This window comes from Gossypium arboreum, chromosome 11 (genome assembly GCF_025698485.1).
Source record: "Gossypium arboreum isolate Shixiya-1 chromosome 11, ASM2569848v2, whole genome shotgun sequence".
NCBI lineage: Eukaryota > Viridiplantae > Streptophyta > Magnoliopsida > Malvales > Malvaceae > Gossypium > Gossypium arboreum.
In genome coordinates this window covers 118,329,783-118,351,700 of record NC_069080.1, presented here as the reverse complement: position 1 = coordinate 118,351,700, position 21,918 = coordinate 118,329,783, and the positions used below count along the sequence as shown (strand labels likewise).

General features: G+C 36.3%; 2 non-coding genes across 2 annotated transcripts; one reads left to right on the top strand and one right to left on the bottom strand.

Annotated features, from left to right (window-relative positions):
* Positions 1-3,285: 3,285 nt before the first annotated feature.
* On the bottom strand, positions 3,286-3,392 carry LOC128284510 (small nucleolar RNA R71). Its single transcript, XR_008274935.1, has one exon. It is a non-coding gene; the product is annotated as a small nucleolar RNA R71 (small nucleolar RNA).
* A 16,568-nt stretch (positions 3,393-19,960) lies between these two features.
* On the top strand, positions 19,961-20,066 carry LOC128284858 (small nucleolar RNA R71). Its single transcript, XR_008275278.1, has one exon. It is a non-coding gene; the product is annotated as a small nucleolar RNA R71 (small nucleolar RNA).
* Positions 20,067-21,918: the final 1,852 nt, after the last annotated feature.

The window sequence follows — 21,918 nt, the reverse complement described above, 5'->3', positions numbered from 1 at the left end:
TCGATGGAAGACTTGACGAGGTATTCCAAATTAAAACCATTAAATCCCTTACCTTTGAACAATCACCGGCGAATTCACACTTCTATGGCACCAGTCGAAATTCCACAACCACTCAATGTCTTCCTAAAAATGAATTGAAACCTTATTTAGACGATGATTCAACAATTAACAGATAACCATATTTACCATACTTACTGTTAACACGTAATGGTACAGAGATAACAAGTTGCAGCTACTAAGAAATAGATGGGAAAAATGCAAAAAGGAAGCAGGGGAAAAAGAGGGAAAATGACAGAGAGGTGGACACAAGGTAATGTCAGAATCTTAGAAGCAGAAGGGGGCACCAGAATTTGCAAAAAGAAAATCAAATGAGCCACTTCTGATCACCCTTATCCCAACTTCCCTTACTGTCCTCCCCCCAACTCTCCATTACCCTGCTGTCCAATCCAACTCAAACTCTCTTAATCGACCAAGCTATAAAATAATAGCCTTCATGCTTACGCAACGATTCGAACACAAGACCTCCAGTATATTGACACTCCACTTAACCACGAGACTAGCAGGCCCATTCTGTTAACTATTTACCAACTATTAAACTTAAGCCCTCTAGGCAAGGTTAAGGCTTTATTCATAAAAATACCAAAATTAGTCAAAACTAAAGCTTGAACTTGGGACCACACACACACACACCTAGAGCACTTAACCATTGAAGTAGACAAGCATTTATGGCATACACATATAAAAACAAAATAGATATTTTGGGGTATTACAAGAACATTTACCTACCGTGATTCGAATAGGAAACACAGAACCAAATGCAATGATTGAACGACTGTTTCGTGAATAGAATTCAAAGAAAAAAGAAACAAAAAAGTTCACAGAATAAGACAAGGAAAAATGTTTGGAAGAAGAATTTGGGAAAAGAAAGAATGTCAAATGTGGAGAGGAATTTTGGGGAAAAGAAAAAGAATAAAAATAAATTAAAATTAAAATCTTAAAAAAATCCCCCACTCTATCCACTAACCACCTAATCCCCTAGAATCCTACCCACTAACCAAATTCAACAAACCAGGAATAAGCTATGAATAAACTAGGGTAAAAAATAACAGAATTTTTCATAAATGGGACTTGAACCCATGACTTCAAACACACATCCATATCACTTAACTACTGAAGCAGATACTCATTTATATCAAAATTCACAGAAATAAAATTAAATTAATCAAGGCGTTACAGGATCAGCACTCGAGTCACACTATCTGATATACTGTAATTTATACATATTTTTACCCCATGTTTAACTCATTTTATGGATGATTTCCCATAAGAATTGGTGAATTCGATGCTTCTAGTGCTTTAATTTCATGTTTTATACTTAGAAGAGCATAGGAGAGCGAAAGGAACGAGAAATGGGCCAAAAATAGAGAAAATGGGCCAAAGTAAGAAATCAACACGGCCTGGACTTCCTCACACGGGCAAACCACATGGCCGTGTCAATTTGGCAGGCTCGAGCACCACCTGAAGTAATCGCACACAGGTGTGTCACACGGGCGTGTCCCTGCCGAGCTCAAGTTGAGTCCAATTCAGAAAAGGCTAATTTTGAGGGCTTTTAAGCATTCCAAAGCCTATAAATACACCCTAGGGAGGAAGAAAAGGAGACACACATGGAGGAAGGAAGGAATTACTCGAAGGAAGCTGATTGATCCATCTCAGAAGCCGGATTTATCATCAAGACTAAAGATCTCTCCTCAATTTCCCCTTTAGGAGTTTTGGGTTTTCTTTATGTTTTGTATTCTTTATTATTCTGAGATGTTTTCTTATTTAGTTATGAACTAAAACCCCTAAATACCTAAGGGGAATGAAACCTAAGATGAATCTTGTTATTATTTTCTGAATTGTATGATAAATATTTAACTTGTTCTTAATTATATGTTCTTAATTCTTGTTTTGATGTCCCAGGATACTGATTCACGATAAGCTCTTATTCAGAGGAGGAATAGACCCTGCCTAAGAGTACATTTGTCATAATTAAGCAGATTTGTTTTCGCGCTTAGACATAGGGTGACAAGATTTTGCCGGATTAGGGTGAAACCTAATAAAGGGATCCATAGATAGAGTTAATACCACCCTAGTTTCAATTATTCAATCTAGGGATTAGACGTTATTAGTCTTGAATAGGGATAATAACATAACTTAGGGATCTCCACGGAACAAGTTAAATGAATAAATCATCCGATTCAGAGCCAGAATAACAAGTACAGTCTAGGTGGATTTTTCCTTAGGTATTGTCTAAATTCAATCGATTTTTCCAAAAGCAATTCCCCATTTCTATTCTCTATGAGTTCTTAGTTTAGATAATTAGTTAGTTAAAACAAAACCTCTTTATTCTTAGGCTAGATAATAAAAAGACAGTCATTACTAATACTTTTAGTTCCTTTGGGTTTGACAATCTGGTCTTGCTAAAACTATACTACTATTCGATAGGTACACTTGCCTACATCGCGATAATAGTTAGTTTTAGGAATGATTAATTATAAATATTTAAAACCTATCACGAAATCATGCGATCAAGTTTTTAGCGTCGTTATCGGGGAACTAAGATATTAGGGACACTTAATTTTTATTACTTTAGCTATTTATTTTTCTTGCAATTTAATTTAATTTTTTATTATTTATTAATTTACTTTTTCTTTCTCTTGGCAGGTTTTTATAGTTTATGACTAGAGGAAACCCGTCAGGACCACTACTTTTTGACGAAGAAATCGATCGCACAGTTTGCAGAAACCAAAGAGAAATAAGATGAAGTTTAAGATACACAGAGAACGAGTAAGAGGACGATACTCAACCCCCAACCGAAGAGATGGTTGAAAACCAAGACAATCAACTACCTCCTGTAATCGCGGTTAATCAAAATCCTGCTCCACGCACTATGTATGATTATGCTAAACCTTCTTTAACAGGAACTGAAAGCATAGTTAGACCTGCTGTAGCTACAAATGCTTTTGAACTGAAACCTAACACAATTCAAATGATACAACAATTTGTTCAGTTTGATGGTTTGCAGGATGAAGATCCCAACACTCACTTAGCAAACTTTTTGGAACTATGCGATACATTTAAAATCAATGGCGTTTCTGATGATGGCATATGTCTTCGGTTATTTCCCTTTTCATTGAGGAACAAAGCTAAATAGTGGTTGAACTCGTTACCACGAGGGTCAATCACTACTTGGGAACAAATGACCGAAAATTTCTATTAAAATATTTTTCGCTGTCTAAAATGGCCAAATTACGTAATGATATCTCTTCGTTTGTGCAGATGGACTTAGAAACTCTTTACGATGCCTGAGAGAGATACAAGGACTTATTGAAAAGGTGCCTTCACCATGGGTTACCGCTTTGGCTATAGGTTTAAACGTTCCATAATGGCCTGAATCCTTCGACACACCAAATGGTTGACGCAGCTACTGACGGAACCATCAATAATAAAACACCTGAAGATGCTTATGAGTTTATAGAGGATATGCCACTGAATAAATATTAGTGGCAAGTCATGAGGAAAAAGCCAACGAAAACAGCTGGCGTTTATAATGTCGATTCGGTTACTATGCTATCAAACCAGGTAGAACTTCTAAATAAAAAGATTGATGGTTTACTTAGTTCTACTCAGGTACATCCAGTAATGCAGTGCGAAGCAAGTAGAGGTGGAACAAGCCATTCGGAAACCAACCTTATGGCCACAAAATGGATAACGAGCAGTTAAATTACATGGGTAATAATTCTCGATCTCAAAAAAATCCATATAGTAACACTTACAATGCGGGTTGGAGGAACCACCCAAATTTCTCCTGGGGAGGCCAAGAAAATCAGAGACCACCTCCAAGCTACCAACAACCACCCTACCAATAGGAAAAGAAGCCGAACCTTGAAGAGATACTCTCAAAGTTTATATCAGTGTCAGAAACTCATTTCTAGAATACTATGACAGGACTTAAGAATCAACAAGCATCGATCCAAGGGCTCCAAACGCAGATAGGCCAGCTGTCCAAACTAATTTCAGAAAGACCACTAGGAAGTTTACCTAGTAACACCAAATCAAAAGAGCATGTAAAAGTAGTTACACTAAGGAGTGGGAAAGTGTTAGTGGAATCTGAAAAGAAGCTAACACAAGAATCTGTGACAAGCGAAAGGAGGGAAGAAAAACACGAAAATAGTGACAACCCAGTGCCGAAGGAATATAAACCACCGGTTTCATACCCAGTAAAATTGAAAAAAGACCGTATTGATGCACAATTCGATAAGTTTCTTGAACTTTTTAAGCAATTACATAGCAACTTACCTTTTGTTGAAGCCATCTCGCAGATGCCTACCTACGCAAAATTCTTGAAGGAGCTTTTAACAAATAAAATGAAGTTCGAGGACTTATCTATAGTAAAACTCAACGAGGAGTGCTCAGCCATACTCCAAAACAAGCTGCCAACCAAACTGAAAGATCCAGGAAGTTTCACTATCCCTTGCTTAATTGGTAGTCTGAATGTTGAGAAAGCACTAGCTGATTTAGGCGCTAGCATTAATTTGATGCCATATAAAATGTTCAAACAACTTGGTCTTGGGGAGCCTAAACCTACTAGGATGAGTATTCAATTAGCCGATAGATCTGTTAAATATCCTAGGGGTATTATAGAAGACATACCTGTGAAAGTAGATAAATTTATATTTCCTGTTGACTTTGTTGTGCTTGACATGGATGAAGATGTGGAAGTGCCCTTAATTTTAGGGCGCCCATTTTTAGCCACTGCTAGGGCTGTAATCGATGTGGGAGACTATAAATTGGTACTTAGAGTGGGTGATGAGGAGATTATCTTTAAAATTTATGATGCTATGAGGTTTTCTAGGGAACAAGATGACTCATGTTATTTTATTGACTCTATTGATCATACTACTCAAGACTCTTTTCAGGAAATTGTACAGAAAGACACGACAGAACTGTATCTAGCTCAAGAAGAGGAGACAAATGATGAACCTAATGAGCATTCTTCAAGACAAGTAGAATATGAGGGCATTAAGATAAACAATAAACTTAAGCAAAAACCCTCTATTAAAGAGCCTTCCAAACTGAAACTTAAACAATTACCAAACCACTTGGAATACACATTCCTTGGAAATAATTCAACATTACCAGTTATTATTGCTTCTAACTTGCAACCCAAGGAAAAAGAGGAGTTAATCCAAGTATTAAAAGAACACAAAAAGGCCATAGCGTGGAAAATTTTCGACATTAAAGGAATCAGCCCTTCTTTTTGCACCCACAAAATTTTGATGGAAGATGAATACAAACTGTGTGTGCAAGCTCAAAGACGACTGAACCCCAACATGAAAGAAGTTGTTAAACCTGAGTTAATTAAGCTTCTAGATGCTGAAATTATTTATCCTATTTCCGATAGTTCTTGGGTAAGTCCAGTGCAGGTTGTCCCTAAGAAAGGAGGCATGACGGTTGTGACCAACGAGAAGAATGAATTAATCCCAACAAGGACAGTCACAGGATGGAGAGTTTGCATTGACTACAGGAAACTGAATGATGCCACAAGAAAATATCACTTCCCTTTGCCATTCATTGACCAAATGTTGGAAATATTATCTGGGCACATGTACTACTGCTTTCTTGACGGACTCTATGGTTACTTCCAAATCCCAATAGCTCCTGAAGCTCAAGAAAAGACGACATTCACATGCCCATATGGTACGTTCGCTTATCGTAGAATGCCTTTTGGATTATGTAATGTTCCTGCCACTTTTCAGCACTGTATGATGGCCATCTTTGACGAACTCGTGGAAGATATCATGGAGGTATTTATGGACGATTTCTCGGTATTCAGTAACTCTTTCCATCTCTGCCTTAAAAATTTAAAACGAGTTTTAATAAGATGTGAGAAAACGAATCTTGTGCTTAACTGGGAGAAATGTCACTTCATGGTTCATGAAGGTATTGTATTAGGGCATAAAATTTCTAGTAAAGGGATTGAGGTGGACAAATCTAAAATAGAAACAATCGAAAAGTTACCCTCTCCTAGTTCGGTTAAGGCTATTAGAAGCTTTTTAGGACATGTTGGTTTTTATAGAAGATTTATTAAGGATTTTTCTAAAATAGCTAAGCCTTTGACTAAATTCTAGAAAAAGATATACCTTTTAATTTCAATCAAGAGTGCTTACAAGCATTTAATACTTTAAAGGATAAATTAATTAATGCTCCAATTATAATTGCACCGGATTGGAACTTACCATTTGAATTAATGTGTGATACAAGTGACTTTGCAGTAGGTGCAGTGTTGGGACAGCGAAGAGACAAGCATTTTCAACCTATCTATTATGCTAGCAAAACTTTGACAGCTGCACAAGAGAGTTATACTACTATAGAAAAAGAATTGCTAGCTGTGGTTTTTGCATTTGATAAATTTCGATCATATCTCATATTGTCTAAAGTCGTTGTTTACATTGACCATTCCGCCCTTCGCTACCTTTTAACTAAAACTGATGTAAAACCTCGACTCATTCGATGGATTCTCCTATTGCAGGAATTTGACTTGGAAATTTAGGATAAGAAAGGAGCTGAAAATCTCGCTGCTAATCATCTGTCCAGGTTTGAGAACTTCAATAGCAAGGAACTAGATGAAGTTGAAATAAATGATTCGTTTCTTGAAGAACAATTTTTCGCTATATCTGACTCCGAGGTACCTTGGTTTGCAGACATCGCAAATTTTTTAGCCGCTAACATTATCCCAAAAGGGTTAACACACTAGCAAAAGAAGCGATTTTTTAATGATGTAAAAAATTACTTTTGGGACGACCCTTTTCTTTTTCGCAGATGTGCAGATCAATTCATTAGAAGATGCGTTACAAGATCCGAAACATCAAAAATACTGGAATATTACCACTCAGAGCCAATTGGAGGACTCTATAGTGGAACTAAGATCGTACATAAAATACGTGAATCAGGTTTTTATTGGCCCTCGTTATTCAAAGACGCTAACAGGTATGTTACTCATGTGAAAAATGCCAACGGACAGGTAACATATCTAAAAGTGACGAAATGCCTCAAAACTATATGCTTTCATGTGAAATATTTGACATTTGGGGTATCGATTTCATGGGCCCATTCCCCAGTTCATTTGGGAATAAATACATCTTAGTAGCAGTTGATTATATGTCCAAATGGGTGGAAGCCCAAGCTCTACCTACTAATGATGCTAGAGTGGTAGTACATTTCCTTAAGAAACTCTTCTCGAGATTCAAAAAACCTAGACAATTATCAGTGACAGGGGCACTCATTTTTGTAATACCCAATTTGAAAAAACTCTTAAGAAATACAGAGTTTATCATAGAACAACTACCCCATACCATCCTCAAACTAACGGACAAGTTGAAGTGACAAACCGAGAAATCAAACGGATCCTTGAAAAAATAGTAGAATCAAACAGAAAAGATTGGGCAATGAAAGTAGTTGATGCCTTATGGGCTTACAGAACTACTTTTAAGACCCCCGTAGGGACATCACCCTATAGACTTGTTTATGGAAAAAGTTGTCATCTACTATTCGATCTAGAGTATAAAGCTTTTTGGGCTACTAATTCTAAACCTTGATCCCGAACTTGCAGGAAAAAATAGGTTGATGCAGCTGAACGAACTTGATGAGTGGAGAGCCAATGCATACGAAAACTCACGCCTATACAAGGAAGCAACAAAGCTGCGCCATGACTCTCGTTTAAAGCAACAAAAACAATTTGAATTTGGAGATCTTGTCCTCCTATACAACTCAAGACTCAAATTGTTTCCTTGGAAACTTAAATCACGATGGTCAGGAGCTTTCGTAATTCAATCTGTTCTTCCATATGACACAATAGAGGTAAGTCACCCAACATACCGTACTTTCAAAGTAAATAGACATCGTCTGAAACTTTATAACGGGGAGAATTTTAAAGAAGATGGAGAGGAGCTACAACTCCACAAACTGCCCTGAATAAACCAACAAGGTAACAGTTGAGCTTAGACTATAAACAAGCACTTTTCGGGAGGCAACCCGGGTACTAATGGTTTTAAATTATTTAAATTTCAATTTTTAAACATCTAAGTCACTAAGAGAGTCTTTGAAGCAAAAGTTCCCAACTCCACACGGCCGATCATACGACCGTGCTTTGGACCTTGTGACCATAACAGATGGAAACACCACCGTGCAAGACGGCCGTGCGAAAACTGAGTAAAAGTTATCTTTCCTAACACGAGATGCGATAAGTGGCCATGGGCGTGTGACCTGGCCGTGGTCAAATCTGCCAAATGCACACGGGCATGCGACATACCCGTGTTTATCACCTGTGGACAACACTGTGAAAATAACATGGGCGTGCACAGAGCTACATGACTGTGGGAGAAGCGAACCACATCACACACGGTCGTCTAACATGATCATGTAGCCATACGGCCTAGACACACGGGCATGCCCGAAGGCCGTGTGACAACATCTCACTTCGCGACAAACACGGGGGGGACACGATCTACACGGACGTGTGAACCGGCCATGCCACTTGGAAAAAAATTAGATTATCGATTTTATTTTATTTATTTTTGAAGATTCTTTTGTTTTTAAAATGACTTATCTTTAAGATTACTATCAAATTATTCCCCCAATTATCCTTTTGTCCTTCAGAATCATGTTTGTCCTCCAGTTGTATTTCCAGCAACTCGCTCTTGCTAATCCAGGAATTTCATCCATTTTCAACTCAGGAAGTTTCACTTCTCTCCCTATCTTATTTTTATATTTTTATATCTATCTTTGTGTATTGAGGGCAATGTACATTTTAAGTGTGGGGGGTATTTACTTCATTTCCCTATCAGAAAAATCCCTGAATGACTGCCTTATTCTCTTGAAAAGCTTTCATATCATATTTAGGATAAATTTTAATTGATTTATGATTTTGATTGATATATCTTGAATTAAAACATAGGAATTTATGCATTGATTTTTTAAACTTTAAGACATTAGAGAATCAAGCATGATAAGTTGATTTTTAAGAATTTAAAATCTTAGGTTGTTTCCCCAAAGTTTAGGCATTACTTTGAGTTGGAATTCATAAGTTTTAAACATCAAAAAGCCATAATTTTTGTGAGATTTTTGAGCCTTTTGAGCATCTATTAATTCTTTCATGCTCACTTTTATTATTGCTTTGAGTCGCCAAGATTGAACTGTTATTCTAGAACTTGCTTGATTATGCATGTCAAGACCACACCATTTGATTTGATATGTCAAAATAAGAAAGGCACTTAGGATTAACCCACTCATGCCATGAAAAGCCCATCTCCACGATTAACCCTTAGTATAGCCCGTTGAGCTAACAAGCCATTTCTTGTATTACCCTTAATATTAACCCTTAACCCATTATTGTTGAAATCCCCTAAATTAATCTGATCCCTATTTTTGTTGAGATTTGAGTTGAATAAATTGCTTAGCTAAGTCTTGTTCTTAATAGTTAGTCTATGTTATTTAACTCGTTCTTAAAAAAAATGTATACATATTAGTAGTGATCTTTTGTTTGTAAGCTTTAGTATTTAAATTCCATAGTCAGAGAAGGAGGTATGTTGTACGTAAGTGATGATTAAATATTTTTCTAGTTAAGTAATTTTTCAACTCAATCTCGATTCTAACACTTTCTTTCAGCTTGTGACCACACCCCCTAGCCAAGCCTCATTACAATCCTCTAAAGACCTTTTGATTGATGTATCATCTCAATTTATAGTGGTGGAGATTTGATTTTCATGCAAGCCTATGGTAATGACTTTTCATTATTGACTATTGAGTGCTTCATTTATTGTCCTTAAACACCTCGAGTAATTTGAATGAATCTTTAGTGAGGATGTAAAACTCTGTGACGTTTTGAATACAAGGTAATTACCTAGACGAGGGGAGACACCTATGTTTTCAGAATAAAATGCTCAACTTGGAGTGTTTGAAACTTTTATGTTTTTTGAGTTGAATTCTCAATGTATGATTTCCTATAGATTGTTTTGAGATATTATCAATAGAAATTATAAGTTGAGAAGAATTTATTTTGATTATGAGTTGAGAATTTTGCTTGAGGACAAGCAAATGCTTAAGTGTGGGAGTGTTTGATAAACCGTAATTTAACGCATTTTATGGATGATTTCCCATTAGAATTGGTGAATTCGATGCTCTTAATGCTTTAATTTCATGTTTTATACTTAGGAGAGCATAGGAGAGCGAAAGGAACGAGAAACGGGCCAAAAATGGAGAAAATGGGCCAAAGTACGAAATCAACACGGCCTGGACCTCCTCACACGGGTAGACCACAAGGTCAGTGTCAATTTGATGTGCTCGAGCACTACCAAGTAATCGTGACACGGTGTGTCACACGGGCATGTCCCTGCCGAGCCCAAGTTGAGTCCAATTCAGAAAAGGCTAATTTTGAGGGCTCTTAGGCATTCCAAAGCCTACAAATACACCCTAGGGAGGAAGAAAAGGAGACACACATGGAGGAAGGAAGGAATTACTCGAAGGAAGCCGATTAATCCATCTCAGAAGCCGGATTCATCATCAAGATTGAAGATCTCTCCTCAATTTCCCCTTTAGGAGTTTTGGGTTTTCTTTATGTTTTGTATTCTTTATTATTCTGAGATGTTTTCTTATTTAGTTTTGAACTAAAACCCCTAAATACCTAAGGGGAATGAAACTTAAGACGAATCTTGTCATTATTTTCTGAATTGTATGATAAATATTTAACTTGTTCTTAATTATGTGTTCTTAATTCTTGTTTTGATATCCCAGGATACTGATTCAAGATAAGCTTTTATTCAGAGGAGGAATAGACCCTGTCTAAGAGTAAATTTGTCATAATTAAGCGGAGTTGTTTGTGCACCTAGACATAGGGTGACAAGATTTTGCCGGATTAGGGTGAAACCTAATAAGAGGATCCATAGATCGAGTTAATGCAACCCTAGGGTGTTAATTAGAGAAAAGTCTCAATTATTCAATCTAGGGCTTAGACGTTATTAGTCTTGAATAGAGATAATAACATAACTTATGGATCTCCACGGAACAAGTTAAATGAATAAATCGTCCGATTTAGAGCCAAAAAAACAAGTACAGTCTAGGTGGATTTTTCCTTAGGTATTGTCTTAATTCAATCGATTTTCCCAAAATCAATTCCCCAATTCTATTCTCTGTGAGTTCTTAGTTTAGATAATTAGTTAGTTAAAACAAAACCTCTTTATTCTTAGGCTAGATAATAAAAAGACAATCATTACTAGTACTTTTAGTTCCTTTGGGTTCGACAATCCGGTCTTGCTAAAACTATACTACTGTTTGATAGGTACACTTGCCTACATTGCGATAATAGTTAGTTTCAAGAACGATTAATTATAAATATTTAAAACCTATCACGAAATCATGCGATCAGTAGCCATCCATTTTCAGTAGTTTTTGGAACGTTTATTTTGGATTATATGGCATGTAATAGGCTTGTTTTGGTCATTACTTAGGTTTTGGCATGTATATTTTTATAAAGTGATCCTTTTTGCAAATTGGTAACATGAACATCATTATATGACCTCGATGTTTATTTGGCAAATGTTTAATTAATGACTTGATATGGATTATGAATAATGGAAGGTGTTTTTGACATTAACTTATAGTTAATGTATGATTAAATGGTCTCTATTGACTTATTGTGATTTTAGGTGTCTATGATAGGCATATTTGTTGGGTGTTAAGTTGTGTGAATTGACATGTTTTGAGTGAAGATTCATAATGTTGTATAATTGTGTACACTTGTGGTACCAATGACGGTACATTGGTTAGGCACTTAGGATGCTTGAAAATAACATGATTTAAGCTTGTTTAATGTCATTTTGAATAGGTCTAAATGGTTGGTAAATGGTTTGCTTAGTGTCCAAGAAAGCTTGAAATGGTAAACTTGACATTTAAGGTTCATTTAGGTGCACAGGACCTAGGACACACCTGTGTCACTTGGCCATGTGCCACACACGGTCTGAGACACGGTCCTGTGTGTTAAGTCAGTCTGTTACACGGTTTAGCGCATAGGCTGCGACACGGCTGTATGGCTCAACTCAATGAGTTACATGGGCAGAGACATGACTGTGTGTCCCAATTTCAAAAGTTACACGGTCTAGGCATTTCCACACGACCGTGTGTCCTTTGTTTTTGAAAATTTTCAAATTTTTCTTAAAACTTCTATTTTGTTTCAATTTAGTTTTGAATGGCTTAAAAGCTTTTTTTAGGGTCACGAAGGCTCTATTTAGGGACCAAAAGCTTATCTTTGATATATTTTGAATGAGATTAAAGTATTGAATGTCATGTTGATAAATATTTTCTAATTGATCGGTAATGTTCTATAACCCTAATCTGACAACAGAGATGGGTTAGGGGTGTTACATTTAACCCCATTTTTAGGATGGTTATTGGACGGGAAATATCACGATATTGGAATTGATGTTGATGATGCAATATTGTTTTGGCTGGTGAATGCGAATTTAGACTTCTGGTTAGATCATGGAACTCCCAAAGTTAAAGCTCAAATGATGATGATGATGATTTTAAAATAATTTTAATAATTTTAAAAACATTTACTGACGTGGCATATAAGACAAAAGAGTGTCATTTCAGGATTTAATTACATTTGGACTGCCACATCAACGGTTAATGTTAACCGTTAGCCAACTAACAGCCACGTTAGCATCTCTGTTAAAAATGGATCAATTTGACACAAAAAGATGTTAAGGGTTAAAGTGCTCCAAAATGACCAAATAATCAAATGTTAGGGGGAAATTTTCGGCATTATGCCAAAATTTATTGGGATGGAAAAGTGGTCTTTCTTGTTCTTTATGTCGATGACATTCTACTCATTAGGAATGATATATGGACATTATAATCGTTAAACTATCGTTAACCTAACAGCTTAGCATGAAAGACTTGGGAGAAGCTAATTTGTTCTAGTAATTTGAATCCTAAGGGATCAAAAGAACAAAGTGATAGCACTATCCCAAGCTTCATACATAGACAACATTTTAGAATGTTATACAAATGATCGATTCAAAGAAAGAAGATCAACCTTTTGTATCGGGATTTCATCTATCTTTGGATGATTTTCCTAAGACAGTGGAATAAAGAAAAAAACATGAAAAAGGTTCCTTATGCTTCTACAGTATGAAGTCTTATGTATGCTATGTTATGCACATGACCATATATCTTTTTCATAGTGGGGTTGGTGAGTCAATATCAGGTGAATCCAGGACGAAGACACTAGTTAGCAATTAAGCATATACTAAAGTATTTATGGAGAACGAGGTATTATATGCTTTTGTACTCCGAAAGAAATTTTACTTATATCGGTTACACTGATTTTAACTTTCAAATGTGGCAAGATTCAAGGAAACCGACATTGGGATGTGCTTCTATCCTAGATGGTGGGTTCATAGTGTGAATAAGTGTCAAACAAGGTTACACTAGTAACTTCAGTATGAAGGGCCGAATATGAGATATGGAAAAAACTATGGCACTATTGATATATCATGGCCAAAGACCAATTATTATATGATTGTAATTACATACTTGTTTTACCTTATTTATTAATATAAGACATTGCCATTATTATTTCAGTTTCTTTTTTGTGTGTATATAAACAAACTGAATTGTAATAAAGTCCTAAGAAAATATGATTATTCTTAAAAGGTACTTAGTCAAGTATTATTGTGGGCTTGGACAACAATAATGCATTGAGACTAATGTGTAGTTGATTGATGAAAAAAGGTTGTCATTGACACAGGGATGTCAAAATCAATACATGAGTATGTGTTAGAGAACAACATATTAGACTGACTCACTATGAGTATGTTTGTTGGATTATTATGTAATAGTCACAATATTTCTCATAGTGATAACTACGTATATGATCCTCAGACTTGAGATCATTATTGTCCCAATATCGTGGGTCGTATATTTTGATATAGTTAAACGTCTACCGTAACAAGTTGGACTATAAAGATTGATGTTGGATATACCACAATCCATGTAGTGGGATATGGTTGATCAAGATAGGATTTATCCCTCCTACATAATGGGAGCAATATCTTAGGCCTCTTGGTGGAGTGAGACTAGAAATGCATGGCCATGCTCGAATAATTTGATATGAAATATCACACTTTTTTGTTTATTGTAGTCTACTTAGAAAATCAAGAAATATGATATTGGACTGTACAAGTGTGACTATTCCATGACTTGTGTCCAATCTAGATATTAAGGATAAAAGGATATAATACATGAAAATATTATCACAGAAAGGTTATGTCAAATCACGACTTCTTGTAACTTGGGTAGGAATGTTGCATTGCTAGATGTCACTCATTGCTTGTAATGTTAGAAACGTTCTAGTATTAGTACCAACATTACAAGAGCCTACAAGGTCACACCCTATAGTAAAAGAAAAAGAATCAAAATACATTTGGTATTCTATTTATCTATGACATGAATTAAATTAATTGTCGAATTAATTTAATTTGATAGTTAAATATTAAATAAAATATATGTACAAACTTGTTTTACACAAATAGAGAACATAAATAAAATTAATATATGAATTTGATCATACAAAATATTAATTATATATATATTACCGAAATTATTAATATAAGCAGTTATAATAATTTCGGTCAAAATATAAAAAGACATGCAAAGTGATTTTTTTTGAAAGAATAATCTCGTTTTTATTTTATGAGATATGATATCAAAGAGAATAAAAGGAAACGAATCCCTTAGAGTGTTAAGGTTACCAAGAAAAACAAATAAGGTCTAGCAGTCGTCTTTGAATTCTTTCTTAAATTGTTCAAAGAGTTTTTTTCTTGTTCGTGGTTGACTGGGTGGACTACATAAAGGTTGGAACGTTTTTCGTTGTGGCTTGGAATAGACATTGAATCAAAAACATCCTTTTATTGTTTTTCAGTTCAGAATGTGTATCTTCAACCTTATTGCAACCCGTTTCATTCCTCGTACATGGATCCATGGCTGTGGATCGCCAGAATAATTTATCTGCTGTGCCACAGGGTGTACCGATGGTCCTAAAAACTATAAAAGTGCGAATATAGCTAAAACCCAATGAAACTACACAAGGACAAAACATATTGATAGAAAGTATCATAAGAAAGACAGTAGTGTTTGAAGGAATAGTGGATGTAGTCAAAGATTATTTATGAGGAATGTTGGGAAATGTACTCATATTGTAGTAAACATGTAATTGTTTTCTATGTATTTGAACGATAAATAAATAAATAAAGTTAATTCCACATTTCACTATTATATCTTTCGTGTTTCTGTCCTTCATATTCTGCATACATAGCAAAATTCTGACAAGAAAATATTAGCTCATTGACTGTCTAAGCTCAAACTGATGATAAGTGGCATTGTAAGAATGTTTACATTGAGAGGAATACAACTTACTTCAGTAGATAATCTAAACGAGTCTGTAATCCCGTAACGGAAACAAAATGAACATTTTATTCAAATACTTAGAAGGATTATTATGACGTCTATAATTCCAATTGGGGAGATGACTTATCTTGTTCATCAGAGCAGTTGACTCCACCGGTAGAGATGAATTAATTTTGAACCCATTTGTGAATTAATTAACTTTTGGCATTCATGGTGTGATTTACCTAAATCCCGAGTTAGCCATTGACTATTCGTATGTAACTCACGTGAGTTACATACGAATAGTCAATGGCTAACTCGGGATTTAGGTAAATCACACCATGAATGCCAAAAGTTAATTAATTCACAAATGGTGTCACTGATGACACTATTCGTCTTTGGTTGTTCCTCTTTTCATTTGTGAATTAATTCACTTGTATATGGCATGGATTTACTAACAACAATGGAATTCATAGCTCGATTAAAGAGTCAACAATATCCTCTTATTGGCATTGTGTGGATTGATAAATATGGAACGTGACCACAAGTTGCTTATTCTTGAACAAGCAGTTTATCATAGTCATTAGTTGACAATGATTATATTAATCATTAAGAATACACATTGGTAACAATGAGATAAAATATGATTGCATTGAGTGAACGGATTTAACTCATACGAATCAAGATATCATATGAGGGTAAGACACACATCATGAGGTCATTAGACAAAATACTTGGATGAATTGCTTTAGTAAAGAGTATACAATAAGGAGTTTCCAATCGTGGTACTTCTTGTGGACTGACTCCATGTTTAACTAAATTGTGAATTACCAAAACAATGCTTCTAGACATAAATGAAATTACTTGAGCCTAATTGTATATGTCTGATTGGTCCCTCCTCTAGCTCAACAAAAGCTCGATCGAACTGCATTTGAATTAGAAGAGCATTCTACGAATTTGGAAATAATTTAATTTAGTTAATTTATTTGATGTGGAATTAAACTAAGCAGTCGTGAGAATTATTAAACTATGGAATTTGATTAAAGAATTTTCTTGAAAAATTAATTTGAAAAATCTTAGTGTTTTTTGGGAAAATTAATTTTGATCAAGTAAAATTAAATTAATCAAATTAATTAAAATTAATATGGTATTTTTGAAAATTAATTTTCAAGTAAAAAAATTGGCCCAATAGGTAATTGAACTTGAAAATTGGACCTGAGATTAAAGGTTGGGCCCAAGAACCGAAAACCGAGATTGAGACGTAAAAACTGGTCAAATTGGGCCTGATATGTGAAACTGGGCTAATGGTCCAATTGGTGGTAGGACCGAACTGGTCAGGCCATCACGGGCCTGGACCAAATCGGCTCAGGGTGCCGTAAGGGTGTCACACTTGCAATGTCACCATTGGACACGATGGTGCCGACGGTGGCGGCATTTCGATGGCTGACGAGTGGTCCTTCAACAGTTGAGCAGTAGAGGAATTTCACTTCTATAGTTAATGTTTAGTACTTATCCTAATTGTAACACCCCAAACCTGGCCTAGACGTTATGGCTGAATCTGGTAATGTCACATGATAGCGTGTTGAAACTAAGTTGTTACGAGAAAACCGTTTTCATTTGTTTATTATTGTTGATTCCAAAATCGCTTACTTATTTAATCAATTGTTTAAAACACAACTCGTCATAGAAGCTTTAGAAATCATTTAATTTATAAAAATTTGAATTAATTAGGTAAATCCATCCATCTTAGAAAAACCCCTTTTGTTTTAGAGAAAACCACTTGTTTGTTATTAAATCCACAAAAACGGCCTAAAATCTGAAATAAAAGAAAATAGTCCGAAAAGTCCAATTTACATAAAAAATAACCCAGAAAATAATTAAGAAATAAATACCAAAACTGAAATTAAAATGGTTTAATAATACGTGTGGTCATCGTCGAGTCCTCCGCTGTATTGATCCGTCAAGTCTGGGGATTACTTGTGCACATTAAACAGTGAGCGGTGAGTTTTTGTAAACTCAGTGTGTAATCTCACAGAAAAACAACACAAGATAAACACAAAGGCACACCAAATACGATTGGGCCTTAGCCCTTTCGGTATCGAGAATATTTGTGCCTTAGCCCATCTCAGTATAATATCAAATATGCAGTAGGGCCTTACCCCATCACAGTATCAGTATGCATTAGGGCCTTAGCCCATCACAGTATCAGTATGCATTATTCAGTAACAAGGTCCTGCCCAACCAGCCTCTACACACCATCTCCGTCCAACCTACACTCTATGTGAGGATTAAATCAACCCACCCATCTCTACACTCCAGGTAGTACCGAATGCGGCATAAACAATAATTTGCAGCTGAGCTACCAGTGTATTAGGCTTAAGAGCCTTTCAGTACACTTCTTCGCAATAATGTTACCCCAACCCCATACAATACAACATGCAATAGAATGTCATGCTATCATAGATCTATCAAATACACATAAAATTCAGTATACATGCTTACATATATAATATGCTCAGTACATAGTTCACATATCCAATTTCAAACAGATAAGGGTCTAAATAGTGCTTACCGACCGTACGAAAGGTTTACAGTCGACTTGGGCCACCCGTGCCCTTTTAACAGTCATTTTAGTAAAAATGGGCCCACATGCCCATGTGGCCTGCCCGTGAGGGCCTACACGGCCTAAATTTCCCTTGGCCATGTGGATCACACGGCCTGGCCCAAAAATTCCACACGCCCGTATGGGCCCACACACTTGTGTGGCCTACACGGCTCAAATCAATCCAGCCTGTGTGTCGCACACGGCCTATTTGGCTATCACACAGTCGTGTCATACATGCACGACCTGTCCTCGTCGATCACACGCCCGTGTCTACCACATGGCCTACCCCACGGGTGACCACACGCCGGTGTGGCGTCGACTGTGAGGTTTTCATCTTTTTTCGAAACATCATTTTCTGCGTTTTTGAGTACATACCTGGTATCAATTTGTTACAAAAACACTCCCGAGCACTCCAGAACCTATATTCGACCAACCAAAGCCCAATTTCAGTCACTTAAACTGATACTACACCAAATTATCAAGAATAGGTATTCCCAAATATTCCAACAACTCTTACCTTGAATGCACAATAACGAAATCGCACCTCCTCGATACCGATTGAAACCCTACAGCCGCCGAAGAGTCTTTGAAGCACGAAACCACTCTATTAATCATTGATTCAAGAATTCTGAAACTATAACACGCTTACCCCAACTTACCGAAGTAGATGAACTCGAAGTTGGCTCCCACGATGATGATTTGCAAAAATACAAAAACAAAAAGAGTAGGGAAAGGAGAAAATAATTTTCGAGTATAGAGTAAAAGATGGATGAAAAAGAAAATTGACAGAGCAAGGGAATAGGCGTTAATTACAAAGAGGATTTTTGGGGAAAATTGATTCACTCAATCCATTACCCACCCTCCTTTAAAAATTTGACTGCGTTCGGTATCTGCAAAAGAGCTTCAATAAACGGTGAGTTAATATGTAATTTCTTTAGAAGTTTAAGGAATTTACCGAATTATTCGTCTGAGTGGTCTTTCCTTGTCGCATTAGGGTATGGTACACGTGGTTTGTACTCTTTACTTACCAGTTTTTGGTCATTGTGGTCCACCTCACCTTTACCTTTACTTACCACAATTTCTTGTCTCGGTTCTGGTTCAGGTGCAACTAACCCTTCCTCATCTTGAATGGTAATCATATGAGCTACTCTCTTGGGTTAGATTCAGTGTTACTCGGTAAGCTACCTTGTGGCCATTCAGATATTAATTTAGCGAGCTGGCCTATCTGAGTTTCGAGCCCTTGGATCGACGCTTGTTGATTCTTAAGTGCTGTCTCAATATTCTAAAAACTAGTTTCTGACACCGAGATGAATTTTGTTAGCATCTCCACAAGGTTCAGTTTTTTCTCTTGTTCGTAAGGTGGTTGTTGGAAGCCTGGAGGTGGTGGTGGTCTCTGATTCCCTTGGCCTCCCCATAAGAAAGTTGGGTGCTTCCTCCATCCTGCATTGTAAGTGTTGCTATAGGAATTATTTTGAGGTCGAGGGTTATTACCCATATAATTTAATTGCTCGTTTTCCATGTTGTGGCCATAAGGTGGGTATTCTGAATTGCTCATTCCTCCTTCACTTGCATTGCATTGCATTACTAGGTGAACCTGTGAAGAACCAAGAAAATCGTCAATTTTTCTATTCAAAAGTTCTAACTGATTAGAGAGCATGGTGACTGAATCGACGTTAAAAACTCCGGTTGCTTTTGTTGGCTTTGTACTCATGACTTGCCCACTAATAATTATTTAGTAACATCTTTTCTATAAATTCATAAGCATCCTCAGGTGTCTTATTATTGATAGTCCCACCAGTGGCTGCGTCAACCATCTATCTAGATGAAGGATTCAAGCCATTGTGAAAAGTTTGAACCTGTAGCCAGAGTGGTAACCCATGGTGAGGGCACCTTCTCAACAGGTTCTTGTATCTCTCCCATGCATCATATAGTGTTTCTAAATCCATCTGTACAAAAGAAGAGATATCATTCTTAATTTAGCCGTTTTAGCTGGCGGAAAATATTTTAGTAAAAACTTCTCGGTCATTTGTTCCCAAGTAGTGATTGACCTTCGTGGTAACAAGTTCAACCACTGTTTAGCCTTATTCCTTAATGAGAAGGGAAATAACCGAAGTGATTGTTTGGATCCTCATCCTGCAAACCATCAAACTAAACAAATTGCAGTACCATTTGAATCGTGTTAGGTTTCAGTTCAAAATTATTTGCAACAATAGCAGGCCTAACTATACTTGACTCAGTTCCTGTTAAATTCGGTTTAGCATAATCATACATAGTGCGTGGAGCATGATTCTAATTTACTAGATCAGCAACAATCGCAGGAGGTAACGGATTTTCCTGATTTTAAGCCATCACCTTGGTTGTGGTTTGAATATCGTCCTCTTGCTCTTCCTCTGTGTATCTTAAGCTTCACTTTATTTCTCTTCGGTTTCTGCGAGCTGTACGATCGATCTTACTATCAAAAAGTAATGGTCCCGATAGGTTTCTTCTAGTCATACACTATCAAAAAACCTGCTAGAAGAAAATAAACGAAAAATTAGAAAAGAAAATAAAAATTTAAATTGCAATAAATAAAATGGCTAAAGTAATAAAAATCGATTGTTCCTAACGTCTTAAGTTCCCCAGCAACGGTGCCAAAAACTTTCACGATAGGATTTTAAAAATTTATAATTAATTGTTCTTGAAACTAACTATTATCACGATGAAGGCAAGTGTACCTATCGAACAGTAGTATAGCTTTAGCAAGACCGGATTATCGAACCCAAAGGAACCAAGAGTACTAGTAATTACTTTCTTTTAATTATCTAGCCTAAAAATTAAGGAGTTCGTTTATCTAAACTAATTAACTAAACTAAGGGTGCACAGAGAGAAAATTGGGGAAAAGCTTTTGGGAAAACTTGATAGATTAAGACAATACCCAAGGTAAAATCCACCTAGACTTCACTTGTTATTTGACTCTGAATCAGAAGATTTATTCATTTGACTTGATCTGTAGAAATCCCTAAGTTATATTATTATCTCTCTCGAGACAAATAATGTCCAACCCTAGGTTGATTAATTGAAATCTCTTTCTAATTAACACCCTAGTGTTGCATTAACTCGATCTATGGACTCCCTTATTAGGTTTCACCCTAATTCGGCAAAATGTTGTCACCCTATCTCTAGGTGTGCAATCAACTCCGCTTAATTACGACAAATTTGATCTTAGACAGGGACTTTTACTCCTCTGAATAAGCGCATTAACTTAAATCAATATCCTAGAATATTAAAACAAGAATTAAGAACACATAATTAAGAACAAGTCAAATATTTATCATACAATTCAAAAAATAATAACAAGATCCGTCCTATGTTTCATTCCCTTTAGGTATTTAGGGGGTTTAGTTCATAATTAGGAAAGAAAACATCTCAAAAGAATAAAGATAACAAAACATAAAGAAAACCCAAAACTCCTGAAGGGAATTGAAGGGAGATCTCCAGTCTTGACAATGAATCCGGCTTCTGAGATGGATCAATCGGCTTTCCTTAAGTAATTCCTTACCTCCTACTCTGTGTGTCTCCTCTAAGTTCCTCATCAAGTGTTTAAATAGGCTTTAGAATGCCTAAGAGAACTCAAAAATGGTCTTTTCCGAATAGGACTATACTTGGGCTTGACAGGGACACGCCCGTGTGACACGCCCATGTGTGATTGCTTCAGACCGTGGTTAAAGCTGTTAAATAGGCACGGGCGTGTGGTCTACCCGTGTGAGTCGTGCTTCAATTCTGCCAGATGGACCCGGCCGTGTGGCCTACCCGTGTCAGGAAGTTCAAGCCGTGTTGATCTCCCATATTGG